We start from the raw sequence: 14,683 nt of genomic DNA on the forward strand, positions 1-14,683 counted from the left end.
GTGATTTTTTTAAATTATAAACTCCTGTTTCTTTGAAAATTATTCAGGGTAATCCTGTTATATTTGTGTTTAAATTGTATTACAGGACAGACATTTTGATTTCATCAAGCACTTTACATTTTTTAAATATCAGTATAATGAAACATGCTTATATTTAAATATTTGTTTACAGATTTAATTATTTTCTTGGAACAAAATTCTACACTTGGGATTACTGGGTCAAAGTGCTGAATATTACATTTTAATATTTATTACCAAATTTATTCTCTAAAGGTCACCTTAATTTATATTGCAGCAATATTTGGACTCTGTATTTTAAGATGAATATTGGCAAAATTATTTATCTTGAAAAGAGTAACTAGGATGATGACAGAACCGGGGTCTAAGTTCCATGTAAAAAGAGAAAAGAACATTAGTTTATATACTATCATGTATTTTCACCTGCTAACTTTGTCAAATATAAATCAAGGTAATAAACATGCAAGTGTATGGTAAGTTTCCTTTGTGTGTATTTATTAATCTAATTGCTTATTTATTCAGCAATATTTTCTGAGTGACTGATAGATGTCAGGCAATGAACTAGACATGATGAATTAAACTACAAGCTATAATGGAATTTACATTATAGTAGACCTTCATAAACAGGTTAAAGATAAGATATATAAAGTACAAAAATATAGAGTGCTACACAAGGGACTTCTGTTAACTTGCTTATCTAGAGTTGTTAGGGAAAGCCTTTTGTATTAAGTATCATTTAGATGTGTGCAGGTGATGTGCTAAATGTAGAAATTAACCCAGAGAAAATGTACAAAGATCCTAAAGAAAGAAGTCAGCATGATGGCAAACTCAGGGATGGAGTAACAGGAGGTAAATTTGCAAAAGAAAAGCAGTGAGTGTGTCAAGCCAAGCTCTATAGATCAAGTTAAAGAATTTGGATTTAATTCTCAAGGCCCCAAAAAATCTTTGAAGGTTTTTTTAGGCGACTAATATTTTTAATGGTTCACTTTACATTCTTTGGAAAGAACGGTTTGTAGACCATCAAAAGTGGAAGCAGGAAGACAGGTAGGAAATGATTACAATAGTCCAATGGAGAGATTATAATGACGTGGGATACAGAGCTTGTAATGAAATTAAGAAAACTGAATGTATACAAGATATATTTTAGATGTATACTTAATGGGACTAATAATAGACTGAATAAGGGAGCGAGGAAAAATGATAGAATCAAGAATGACTTTTAGGGGCGAATGGGTGGCTCAATTGGTTAGAGCATGAGCTCTGGGCAACGAGGCTGCCGGTTCGATTCCCACATGGGCCAATGAGCTGCGCCCTCTGCAACTAGAATGAAGTTAATGAGCTGCTGCTTAGCTCGATGATGGCCAGATGGCTTAGTTAGTTGAAGTGCAGGCTCTCAACCACAAGGTTGCCTGGTCGATCCCTTGACTCCCTCAAGGGATGGTGGTCTGCATCCTCTGCAACTAACAACGGCAACTGGACCTGGAGCTGAGCTATGCCCTCCACAGCTAAGATTGAAAGGACAACAACTTGACTTGGAATAGTCCTGGAAGTCCACACTGTTCCCCAATAAAGTCCTGTTACCTTTCCCCAATTAAAAAAAAAAAAAAAAAAGGAATGGCTTTCAGTTTTCTGGCTTAAGCAACTGAATACATAATTATTTAAATGAATAATATGGAACTGCAAAGATAGGCATCTAGAATCCTTTATTTCACATTGTTACATTGTGTCTGCCTAACATAGTGTACTCCAAGTTTTCCCTGGACAGGAATTTTCCTTTATTCATTCTTTTATCCCTATTGCCTAGCTCAATGACTAGCATAGGGAATGCAACCAATACGTATTTGCTGAATGAATGGACAAATGAATGAATAAGGAAAATAAAGATTATCCTTTATCTTTTCATACTGGACAACTAGAAATAATAGCTCAAAATTACAGACAGTCAGTTTTCAGTTCTGTATAAATATTGCCAGATAATTAGAATTTCATAAATGAAGAGTCTGATTTCACAATAGCATGTTCTCTGATAACTGAAATCTTTAAGCAGAGTTTTGTTGAAAATGAGACAGGTGTCTAATTTTGAAATAGAATTGGAAATTAACTCAGGCAGAAAATATTAATTCTTCTAATGCTCTACTCAATCCCTCTTTAACTCTAGATTACTTTTCGTTGTCCATACCTCTGAACAATGCTCTTTTACTTCCTGTTAATTGAGTTAGTGAACATATGTTAAAAAAAAAAAAAAAAAAAAAAAGTCTGCAAGTACTGGAGAGAAAATTAAAATAACTGCTTCTTCTTTTCAGATACATAACACCGAGGGCTTATACTTTCCAGTGGTCAGCCAAGGTACAAGATGTCTGGCCCAACTGATCATAACTGCAGAGAAAACGTGAAACATTTACTTGCTTCTCCTGATGAGATTCTTTCCCATGTTTTACCAACTAATAGGGAAAACAGAGGTTAAGGTGTTTTGGTTAAAGGAGAATTGGTAGGACTAACTACCAAATTCTAACTAGTTGTTGGAATTTTTAAATTTAGGAAATCTTTCTGAAATCTCTATTTTTACACTGGACTCAAGACTGCTTAAATCGCATGGTGTAGAGAAGGCAAAGAGCTTTAAGAGCAATTCAGTTTTTCCAACTATTCCCTCTCATGTATTGTTATTTATAAAATTTGGAGACCACAGATGTGAAAGTAGATGGATCTGGTAGCCATAATGATTCTGATTAAATACCAGTTAGAATGTTTTACTTGGCTGTGGGATAGGGGACAACGGAGTGAGTGATAATCCCAGGTCACCACTGACATTTTTACCTTAGGCAATCTGCTTTTATAGGTTTTATTGTATTTCCCAGTCAGTTTGTTTTGTAGAAAGGGACCTAAACCTAGAGACAGTCTCAACACCAGTGGACAATTTCACTTATAAGACTTTTAATATCTTGAATGTTCCATGGATGTGTCTCACTATTCAATTTACCTAATTACTCAGGAAGGATAGCACTTCTATATCGATGGTTCATTGATGCTTTGATTTGGATATATTAAATCTAGAAAACAACATGCAGAAGATAAATCAGAAGTGCATGTCCTTTTCCTCTTAGAAAATTGAATCTGCAATTTTTACTAACTTTGCATAAAAGGGAGAGCCCCCATAATGCAATAATTGAAAGTGTGGCATACTAAGCTAAAACTCCTGTACATCAAGAGTGTGAAATAAATGCTTATTAAAAAAGATATTTTTGCAGCTGTGTTACTTTGATTTTGTGAATTTGCAGTTGATTTTTTATGTCCTCTAAACTTTTAATTTTTATTATGATCTGAAAGTTTTCCAGATGTTCTTTTATATAATATAATTTTGTCAAGTTTTTATCTATATTTCAATCATATAATATGGAAAGCATGAACAAACACAAGAAAAATAATGAAAAGCTACTCGTTAATCTCTCTCTCTATACCAAGTCAGTTACAGAATTCAGCATGTTTTAAGTACTTAATAATTACTTTTGGAGTGATTGAAAAAGGGTTCTTCTTTCTTTACTTTGTTATTAGCTACTTGCAATACTTTTAAATTCTCTTTGAATTCCATTTTATTTCTTTTATCGTTTGCCTTTATGTTTTCCCTTTTTCTCTGTGCTATGTATGTTGCCTCATCACATCCTTCCATTGGAACTGACAGCACTCTGTAGGAATGTTTAATAAGTGCTTTATTATTATTATTATTATTTATTAGTTTGAGATGTGCAAAACAATGTAATAGTTACATATTTACACCCCTCACAAAGTGATAACCCTCCTCTCCCAGTCTACTACCCCTCTGATATCGTATATAGCTATTACAATTCTACTGACTCTATTCCTGATGCTGTACTCCATATCAAGTGACTATATATATATATATATATATATATGTATATGTGTGTGTGTATGTGTATATATATATATATATATATATATATATATATATATATATATATATTTATTAAATAATAGTTGACATTCACTATTATTCAGCTTCAGCTTCAGGTGTACAGCACAGTGGTCAGGCATCTACACGATCCATGACATTGTCTCTCTAATAAGACAAATGCCCATCTGAAATGCTACAAAATCTTTACAACACTATTAAGGAAGAGGGAGAAAGTGAGGGGATTAGAAAGCACAAATTGGTAGCCATGATATTGCCACAGGGATACGAAAAGACAGTTTGGGGAATAAGTGCTTTTTTTAACCCTTGCAGTATAACCCCCTTTCTACACACAGTATGTCACTTCTATCATTAGTTATTTTAACAGTAAGATTTATTGAAGATTAGGAAGCTCTGAAAAAGACTCTTGAAACTACAGAAGTCACATAACTACTGTAGCAAACACTAGTTGTTTGAATTAGAACAAAAACAATAATCATAACATCACTGAATACTTAATACAATGTGCATCAGTAAATTAATTAAGTGATTAATATATTCAGAAAATACAAAGTAAACATCCTTTTTATATCAGGTATACCTTTAGAGACTAGGAATATAGCAGTGATCAGTCCATACTCACACAGAATTTGTAAGCTAATGAGTTAAGATAGGAAAATAATATGATTTTGGTTAGATAATGTTTTCAAGAAAATAAATCAGGGTCTTGGTAAGAAAAATCACAAGGAATCAGATAACTCTGTTAGAATGGTTAAGAAATTCTTATCATATGGAAGTGATATCAGATCCTTAAATAACTTTTGCTGGATTCCATTGGGTCTATTTCTGCCATAGGTATAGCAAAAGTGCTTTATAACCAGGTAACTAATAGAGTCACTGTGAAAAAAAAGTGGGAAAGAGGAGAGTAAAACCAAGTGGGAAAGAGGAAAGTATAACCATAATCACTAACAATAATTTTTTGGAAAGCTAGGAAGAACAGATACACAGATTAATCCTGACCATAAGATGTACTACCCTGTTATATTGCACAAAATTTCCAAAACAACACATTAGCCTTCTAGATGCATATTTTAGGGAAATGATGGAAAGAGAATTTCATCAGTAGAAGTAACTTGCTGATTCATCTTTGGTTCTTTAGTTACAGATGAGCCAGACTCTAAAGTTCCCAGGTCAATAGAGGATAAACATGTACCCTAGAGTTTTTGGAACTGACAAGAAAAAGTAGTTATTTTAAACCTTTCTCCAGTATTTGAAAGCATTATTTTAATATAAGTTCACTAACTCAAATTCAGAAAATGACTATTTGAGTTAGTGACATACCTTTTGTCATGATTTTAAGAGGACTAACAAGAATGGATTGAATCCTTTGTTTTTTGTTTTTTTCTTGTCAAGTAAAAATATGTTTACAAGTGAGACTCATTTTAGTATCATTTTTCCATAATTAGTCCAAATATGTCTATCCTTAGCTCATTTGATAGCATTTTGCATTTTATTTTTACTTTGCAACTTGCTTGTTAGTTTTTCAAATTTTTATAGATTTTGATTAATCTTTGTGTTTGCATAACTGAACTTTTAAAATATCATATAGTTTAAGCAGATATTAATAATTAAAAAGACGCCTATAAGTTAAGCTATTAGGAAAAAGGAAACATTTGTTAATGAGAAACTAAGTAATTTAAATTTGTTTATACATTTTGAAATTTCAATCTTTTCTCTCTTTTTAAAAAAGTTAATATAACTATTTGATCTTTCAAGATGGTAAAGTTTCTGCCTTTTTTATAAACTTTTCTCAAATACTTTATATGTGATATCATCTATCACATTGCTACCAAAAATAACAAAGCAAACTTCATAAATACATGTTTAAAATCCTCATGAAAGTCAGTTCTGTTAAGAATGATTGTTTCTGATTTGCATCCAAGATGGCAGATAATCTCAAGAATCATCTGAAGACTGGCTAAACAGAAACCACATAACTAAGGATATAAAGATGAGGCCACATTGAGACCGATAGGAGGGGTGGAAACACAAAATGGACTCACACCAAACCTACAGATAGTGGTTGAACACTGGAAGGTACACTTTGGTGGCAGAGGTCGCCCTGGAAGAGAAAGGGATCCCAGCCACACACGGGGCATCCAAATGGGAAAGGAAGAAGTAAAGCTATCATTATTTGCAGATGTCATCCATGACATACAGAGAGAACCCCAAAAATTCCCCCAAAAAACTATTAGAATTGATAGATGTATTTAATAAAGTAACAAGATATGAAATTAATATTCAGAAATTGGTTATATTTTTATATACCAATTAGGAACTATCAGAAAGAGTAATTAAGAAAACAATTCCATTTACAATTGCATGAATCAATCAATCAATCAATAAAATACTTAAGAATAAATTTAACCAAGGAAGTAAAAGACTTATACTCATAAAATTATAAGACATTGACGAGAGAAATTAAAGAAGATACAAATAAATGGAAACATAATGAAGGTCTGACAGTTAAATTAATGGACTTGTTACAACAATGTTGCTAAACATTTTTTATTCATTATGAATTTGTACCAACTGGATAAACAGTTAAACAAGTTTACTATTTGGAAGCATTGAAAAGATTGTATAAAAAAGTTACACAACCTGAACTTTTCACCAACAATTCATGGCTCTTGCATCATGACAATACATCAGCTCACACAGCACTGTCTATGAGGGAGTTTTTAGACAGTAAACAACTAACTGTATTGGAACACCCTCCCTACTCACCTGATCTGGCCCCCAGTGACTTCTTTCTTTATCGGAAGATGAAGGAAATATTGAAAACATTTGGAGGATATTCGGGACATAAAGGGTAATACAATGACAGCTTTAATGGCCATTCCAGAAAAAGAGTTCCAAAATTGCTTGGAAGTGTGGACTAGGCACTGGTATAGGTGGATAGCTTCGCAAGGAGAGTTCTTTAAATGTGACCATAGTGATATGCAGCAACGAGGTATGTAGCAGTTTCCTAAGATGAGTTCTCAAACTTAATTGTCAGGCCTCATACACCATGCTCTTGGATAGAAATAATTAATATAGTTAAAATAGCCATATTACCCAGAGCAATCTATAAATTTAATAGAACCCTATCAAAATACCAATGGTATTTTTCACAGAACTAGAACAGATCATTTTAAAATTTATATGGAACCACAAAAGAGCCTGTATAGCCATGGCAATCCTGAGGAAAAAGAACAAAGCTGGAGGTCTCTTGCTACCTAATATCAAAGCATACGACAAGGCCAGTGTAATCAAAACAACATGGTATTGCCATAAAAAACAGACACATAAATCAACGGAAAAGAATAGAGAGCCCAGAAATAAATCCATCACTATATTGTCATTTAATCTATGACAAAGGAAGCAAGAATTTACATTGCAGGTAAAGATAGTCTGTTCAAGAAAGGGTGCTGGGAAAACTCAACAGCTATGTGCAAAAAAATTAAACTGTACCACCATCTTATACCTATAAGAATAAACTCAAAATGGATTAAAAACTCAAATGTAAGACTTGAAACTATAAAACTCCTAGAATTAAATATAGGAAGTAAACTCTCAGACATTACCTTTAGTAATATTTTTACTGATATATCTCCTCAAGTAAGGGATACAAAAGAAAAAAATACCCAAATGGGACTACATCAAGCAAAAATTTTTTTTCACAACAGAGGACACCATCAACACAATGAAAAGACAGCCTAGTGAATGGGAGAAGATTTTTGCTAATGATACATTTGATAAGAGGTTAATAACCAAAATTTATAAAGAACATACAACTCAACACCAAAGCAACAAACAATCCAATTAAGAAATGGACAGACAACCTGAACAGACATTTGTCCAAAGAGGATATACAGATGGCCATGAGCCTTATGAAAAGATGCTCAATGTCACTAATCATCAGACAAATGCAAATTAACACCACAATGAGATATCACCTCACACCTTTCAAAATGGCTACCATCAATAAATCAACAAACAATAAGTGTTGGCAAGGATGTGGAGAAAAGGGAGCCTTCATGCACTGTTGAAGGGATTACAAATTGGTGCAGCCACGATAGAAACAGTATGGAGCTTCCTCAAAACATTAGAAATAGAACTACCTTATGACCCAGCAATTCCACTTTTGGATATTTAGCCAAAGAAATCCAAAACACTAATTCAGAAAGATATAAGCACTCCTACATTTACTGCAGTGCTATTCACTATATCCAAGATATGGAAACAACCAAAATGCCCATCACTATACGATTGGGTAAAGAAGATGTGGATCATATACACAATGGAGTATTACTCTGGAATAAAAAAAGAATGAAATCTTACCATTTACAACGTAGATGGACTTAGAAGATATTATGTATGTTAAAAGAAATAAGTCAGACTGAGGAAGACAAATGACATATGTTCTTACTTATATGTGGAATCAAAAGATCGGAATAAAGAACAAACAGAACAGAAATAGACTCCTAGATACAGAGAACAAACTGATGGCTACTAGAGGGAAGAGGAAGGATTAAGGGGTGGGTATGAAAAGTGAAGAGGTTAGGAAGTACAAATTGGTAGTCACAAAATAGTTATGGGGATGTGAAATACAGCATGAGGAATATAGTAAATAATGTTGTCGAAACTATGTATGATGTCAGATGGGTACTAGACTTATTGGTGGGAACCACTTCACAAATTGTATAAATGCCTAAGTACTGCACTGCACACCTGAAACTAATATAAAATAATATTTAATGTCAACTATAATCTATACCTATATCTATATTTATCATCATGGGATGTAAAGTACACCCTAGGGAATATAGTCAATGGTACTGTAACAGCTATGTACAGTGTCAGATGGGTAGTAGACTTGTTGGGATTACCACTTTGTGAGGTGTGTAAATGTCTAATCATTATGCTGTTTTGTACACCTGACACTAATAATAATAATAATAAAGAATGACTGTTCCAACATGGCAAGAATCAAACATCAGGAGTTGTAGGAATATGGACTTATTCTTACGCAATTAAGTTAGAAATAATGGTTCTTATACTTAATCCAGCTCAGACTGTAGTTATACTAATCTATCCTGGTGCTCCTCCTGAAACTGTTTTCTAACTCTGACAAAGCTTACCAAACTAAAAGAGATGGATTAAAGAAAGTGATATTACCCATAAATTCTCCCTTCCCAATTATTATTCCTATTCATTCTTCAAGTACACCTTCAGACTAATATTTCCAGGAAGTGTATCAAGCTTTCATCAGTTATGTGGTAAAGTGAAAACTAAAAAAAATTTAAAAATCAGAAATTCAAGATAGCTATGATTTATTCTAGACTCTACCAGTAACTTTGGTAATTTTGCACAAGATATTTTAATTCTCTGGAGGGAGTTTCTAGTTTCTCTGCTGTAAAATAAGGGTGTTAATGTAGGTTTTTAACAGACATATGATTCTGAGTGTTTTACAGGCTAAACTGTGTCCTCCCAAAATTCAAACCTTTAATCCATAACCCCCAGGTCCTCAGAATGTGGCTGTATTTGGAGATAGGACATATAAAGAAGTGACAAAGTTAAAATAAAGTTGTCAGAATGGGTCCTAACGAAATATGACTTATGTCCTTGTGAGAAGAGGAATTTGGACACACAAAGAACATCCAAGGATGCATATGCACAGAGAAAAGATCACGTGAGGACACTGTGAGAAGGTGGTCATCTGTGAGCCAAAGAGAGGGATCTTCAGAAGAAACTAATCCTGCCAACACTTTCTCTTGGATATCAAACCAACAGAAGTGTAAGAATAAATTTCTGATGTTTAAGCCACCCAGTCTATGGTATTTTGTTTGGCAGCCCTGTCAAACTGATGCAAAGTACAGTCACACAATAATGCTTCTGAAGCTATCCTAAGCAAGAAAAAACCTTATACTAACTGCTAAAGAGCACTCACTGGCTGGATATCTCTTTCAGCACTAAACATACTGTCTTAAAATAATATTGTATTGTTACTTAATTCATATTATTATTATTATTAATTCCAACCAATGACTAACACAGTGTCTTGCACAATCTTCAATAGTTATGTTTTTTTCTGGGGTGGCCAGGTGGCTCAGTTGGTTAGAGGGTGAGCTCTCAACAGCAAGGTTGCTGGTCTGATTCCTGCATGGGATGTTGGGCTGCCCCCCCTGCAACTAAGATTGAAAATAGCAACTGGACTTAGAGCTGAACTGTGCCCTCTACAACTAGATTGAAAGACAATGACTTGGAGCTAATGGGCCCTGGAGAAACACACTGTTCCCCAATATTCCCCAATAAAAAATTTTTAAATTTATACTTTTTTCTAATTGATTGAATTTATCCTACCTTACGTCTATTTTTACTTACCTGTAAAATGAGTTCCTTAAAACAGAAAGCCTTATGTACCACATGATTAACCACAAATACATTCTCATTCCTATGGCAAGTATAGCCCAAGAATAGACAAATGACTACAAAGATATATAAGAAAGCTTTTAAGTTTCTTATTGGAAATATCTAAAGCAGAGAGTCAACATAGAACAAAAGAATATGTATATTCCAGATCATTTATTAAAAACTTATTTTAGGATTGGGGCTGTCTGGTCAAGATGATGGAGCAGGTAAACGCTATGCCTGGTTTCTCTCAAGACCACATCAAAATTACAACTAAACTACAGAACAACCATCATTGAGAATCACCTGAAGTCTAGCTAAACTAAAACCCTTGCTGAACTACAACTAAAGACATATAGAAAAAACCACCTGGAGATGGGTAGAAGGGGCAAATATGCAGAACAGCCTAGGCCCACACCCGCATGTGGCAGTTAAAAATCGGGAGGGAAATCGCAGCAGAAGGAGGTTCCCCAGAAAGGAGTGAGGGGTCTCAACCCTCATCAGGCTCCCCAGTTCAGGGTACCAGTGATGGGGAGAGATGTCCCCATGACTCTGGCTATGAAAACCAGTGAAGATTATGACTGAAGCCTTCCATCTGACTCACCCACAGTATTCGTTGTTTTGCACAGCCAGAGTCCCGGGGTTTCCCCTTAAAGAGCCAATGCATGGACTTACTTGTGGATGGACTCACATGCTTTGAGCTCCAGCACTGGGGCAGCAACTCAAAATGTGCCAAGGACATAAAGGGAGGAACTGAATCATCTGGCTTCAAGGTGAGGTCTGGAGAGACAACTTTCTCCCAAACAGAAGTGCTGGCAGAAATCATTGTTTTGATGTTGAACCCTCTCCCCTCCCAACTTGCAGAGGCAAACAGCTGCCATATCTAAATCGCCATCAACCTAGCTAAGATCTTTTGTCTGCCCTGCCCTGGTGATTCCCTGACACCCTGTTCCACCCAACTTTCACACACCAAAGCTTTTTCATTGGTTTTTCCATACCAATGGCCTGTTTTGGCTCATGCTGCAGACTTTCCTAAAATCTCTCAAAGTTTCACAAAACACAAAAAAGGAACATCTAGTTTTGGCATGTCTTGCACTTACTGCTGAGCAGCCCAAGCCCAGCAATAGGAACAGCAGGCCTCGGTTGTGGCTTGGCCTCTCGAGGCACTTCCAAGACCAGCGAGGTAGTGGCCATCTGTAGATTGCTTTGTGACTCATGTCAGGTATCCCTGGGCAGGGCACAGGCTGTGGCTGAACTTGGCCTGTGTCAGGGCACCTCCTAGGAGTCTCTAGGACTGGCATACCCAGTCGCCAGCTTCGGACCCAGCTGGTGCATCACCCAGCCACCTCTGAGGAAGACCTACCCAAAGAATGGACTGGGAAGGCACCAGAGCCCTGTTTAAGCAAATCCTACTCTATAGGGTCAGCCCCTTCACAATAGCTCCTCCACTGTAGTCACAGCTACTCCTCACAACCAATCAGCCTGAGGGTCATTCCTCACAAACAGAAACCAAGGTTCAACTACAAGAGGAGAGCACATGTAACCCACAAAAGGGACATACCTGCAGAACCCAGCTCAGGTGACAGGGGAGACTTTGCCATTTGGCCCCACAGGACACCGAATACATAAGGCCAGTTTACTAAGACCAGGAGATATAGTAGCTTTATCTTATACACAGAAACAAATATGAGGAGGCAGCCAAAACGGGAAGACAAAGAAACATGTCCCAAGTGAAAGAAGAGAACAAAGTTCCAGAAAAAAAAACACACAGAAAAACTAAACTAAACAGAGATAAGAAATCTACCACATGCAGAGTTCAAAACACTGATTATAAGGATGTGCAATGATCTCAGGGAGAACTTCAAAAAAGAGGTAGGAAACATAAAAATGGAAATTGAAAATATAAAAAACTATCATTCATAAACGAAGAATTCAATAACTGAAATAAAGAATACATTAGAGGGAATCAACAGTAGATTAGATGAAGTTGAGGATCGAATTAATAATTTCAAAGATAAGGTTACAGAAGACACCAAATTAGAACAGCGAAAAGGAAAAAAAAAAAAAAATGGTCGTTTAAGGGGACTCTGGGACAACATCAAGTGTATCAATATTTCCAACATAGGGATGCCAGAAAGAGAAGAGAGTGAGCAGGAAATTGAAAACCTATTTGAAAAAATAATGACGGAAACCTTCCCAAACCTGGCAAAGAATATAAGCATATAAGCCGGGAAATTGCAGAGTCCCAAACAAGATGAAACCAAAGAGGCCTACACCAAGACAGATCATAATTAAAATGCCAAAGGTTAAAGACAAAGAGAGAATCTTACAAGCAGCAAGAGCAAAGCAATTAGTTAACTACAAGGGGTCTCTCATAAGACTGTCAGCTGATTTCTCAACAGAAACTCTGCAGGCCAGAAGGGATTGGCAGGAAATATTCAAAGTGATGAAAAGCAAGGATCTACAACCAAGATTACTCAGCAAAGCTATCATTTAGAATCAAAGAACAGATAAAGAGCTCCCCAGACAAGAAAAAGTTAAAGGAGTTCATCACCCTCAACCAGTATCACAAGGAATATTAGAAGGAATACTTTAAGAAAAAAAAGAAAAAAAAGATAAATATATGAATAATAAAATATATGAATAATAAAATGGCAATAACTATACATCTATCTACAACTACTTTTAATGCAAATGGATTAAATTATCCACTCAAAGTTCAGGATGGCTTAATGGATAAAAAAAAAAGAACCTTACATATACTGCCTATAGGATACTCACTTCAGATCAAAAGACAAACACAGATTGAAAGTAAAAAGATGGAAAGAAGATATTTAATGAAAAAACAAACAAACAAACAAAAAACTGGGGTAGCAATACTTATAGCAGACAAAATAGACTTAAAAATAAAGGCTACCACAATTGACAAAGAAGGATCTTGTAATCCCACTTCTCAGTAATTATCCAAAGAAACCCAAAACACTACTATAGGGGCATATGTGTATCCATATGTTCAGTGCAGCATTGTTTACAACAGCCAAGATGTGGAGGCAGGCTGGGTGTCCATTGATGAATGAATGGATAAAGTGTAGGTAGTACATATACGCAATGGAATATTGCTCAAACATGGAAGGAATGGGTTCTCGCCATCTATGGTGGCATGGATGGACCTGGAGGGTTTTGTGCTGAATGAAGTATGTCAGACAGCAAAAGACAGATGCAATGAGATTTTGCTTATATGTGGAACATACAAAACAAAATAAACTAACAAAACAGAAACAAACTCATAGATGCAGAGAATATTTTGATGGTTGCAAGACAGGAAGGGGGTTAGGAATGGATGAAAAAGGGAAAGGGACTAAGAATTACAAATAAGTTGCTACAAAATAGTTATGGGCATGTAGGGTACAGCGTAAGGAATATAATCAATAATATTGTAATAACTATGTACGGTGTTAGATGGATACTAGATTTATTGGGTTGATAGAAGGGAGGGCTTTCAGGGACAGGGTGAAAAAGATGGAGGCATTAAGAAGTACAAATTGGTAGTTACAAAATAGTCATGGGACATTGAGTAAAACACAGGGAATATACATGGTAATAACAATGCATAGTGCCAGGTGGGTACTAGACTAGTCGGAGGGATCACGTCTAAAATTATATAAATGTCTAACCCCTCTGCTGTACATCTGAAATTAATATAAACTAACACTGAATATCAACTGTAATTGAAAAATTTAAAAAGGGAAGGAGAAGGGGAAGGGGAATAAGAGGCTCAAATTTCCATGTAGAAAACAAATAAGTCATGGGAATGTAATGTACAGCATAGGGAATATAGTCAATAATATTGTGATAGCATAGCATGGTGTCAGATGGTTGCTGGACTTACAGTGATCACTTCTTTAGGTATGTAAGTGTGAAAATTTATTGTGTACACCTCAAACTAACATAACATTCTATGTTACCTATATTTTAACAAAAATCCTTGAAAAAATAAATAAATTTGGTTTTCTTATGTGCCTGATTATTAGTTTTCATGTTAACTATTATTTTCCATGGAGATAAGATTTATGAAATTATTGTTATTATTATTATAATTATTAATCATTGTTTGATTTGAAATAAAGCCTTTCTACCCAAAGATTTGTTATGGATCTTGATGATGCCCTGTGAAGCATCAACATCACCTGAGACCTAGTTAGAAATGCAGAATCTCAGGCAACGTCTCAGATTGTGTGAATGAGAACCTACATTCTTAAGAAGGTTTCCAAGTGCTTAGAATACACCTTCATGCCTGAGAGGTATTTA

Source organism: Rhinolophus sinicus, linkage group LG01 (assembly GCF_036562045.2).
Source record: "Rhinolophus sinicus isolate RSC01 linkage group LG01, ASM3656204v1, whole genome shotgun sequence".
In the NCBI taxonomy this organism is placed as follows: Eukaryota; Metazoa; Chordata; class Mammalia; order Chiroptera; family Rhinolophidae; genus Rhinolophus; species Rhinolophus sinicus.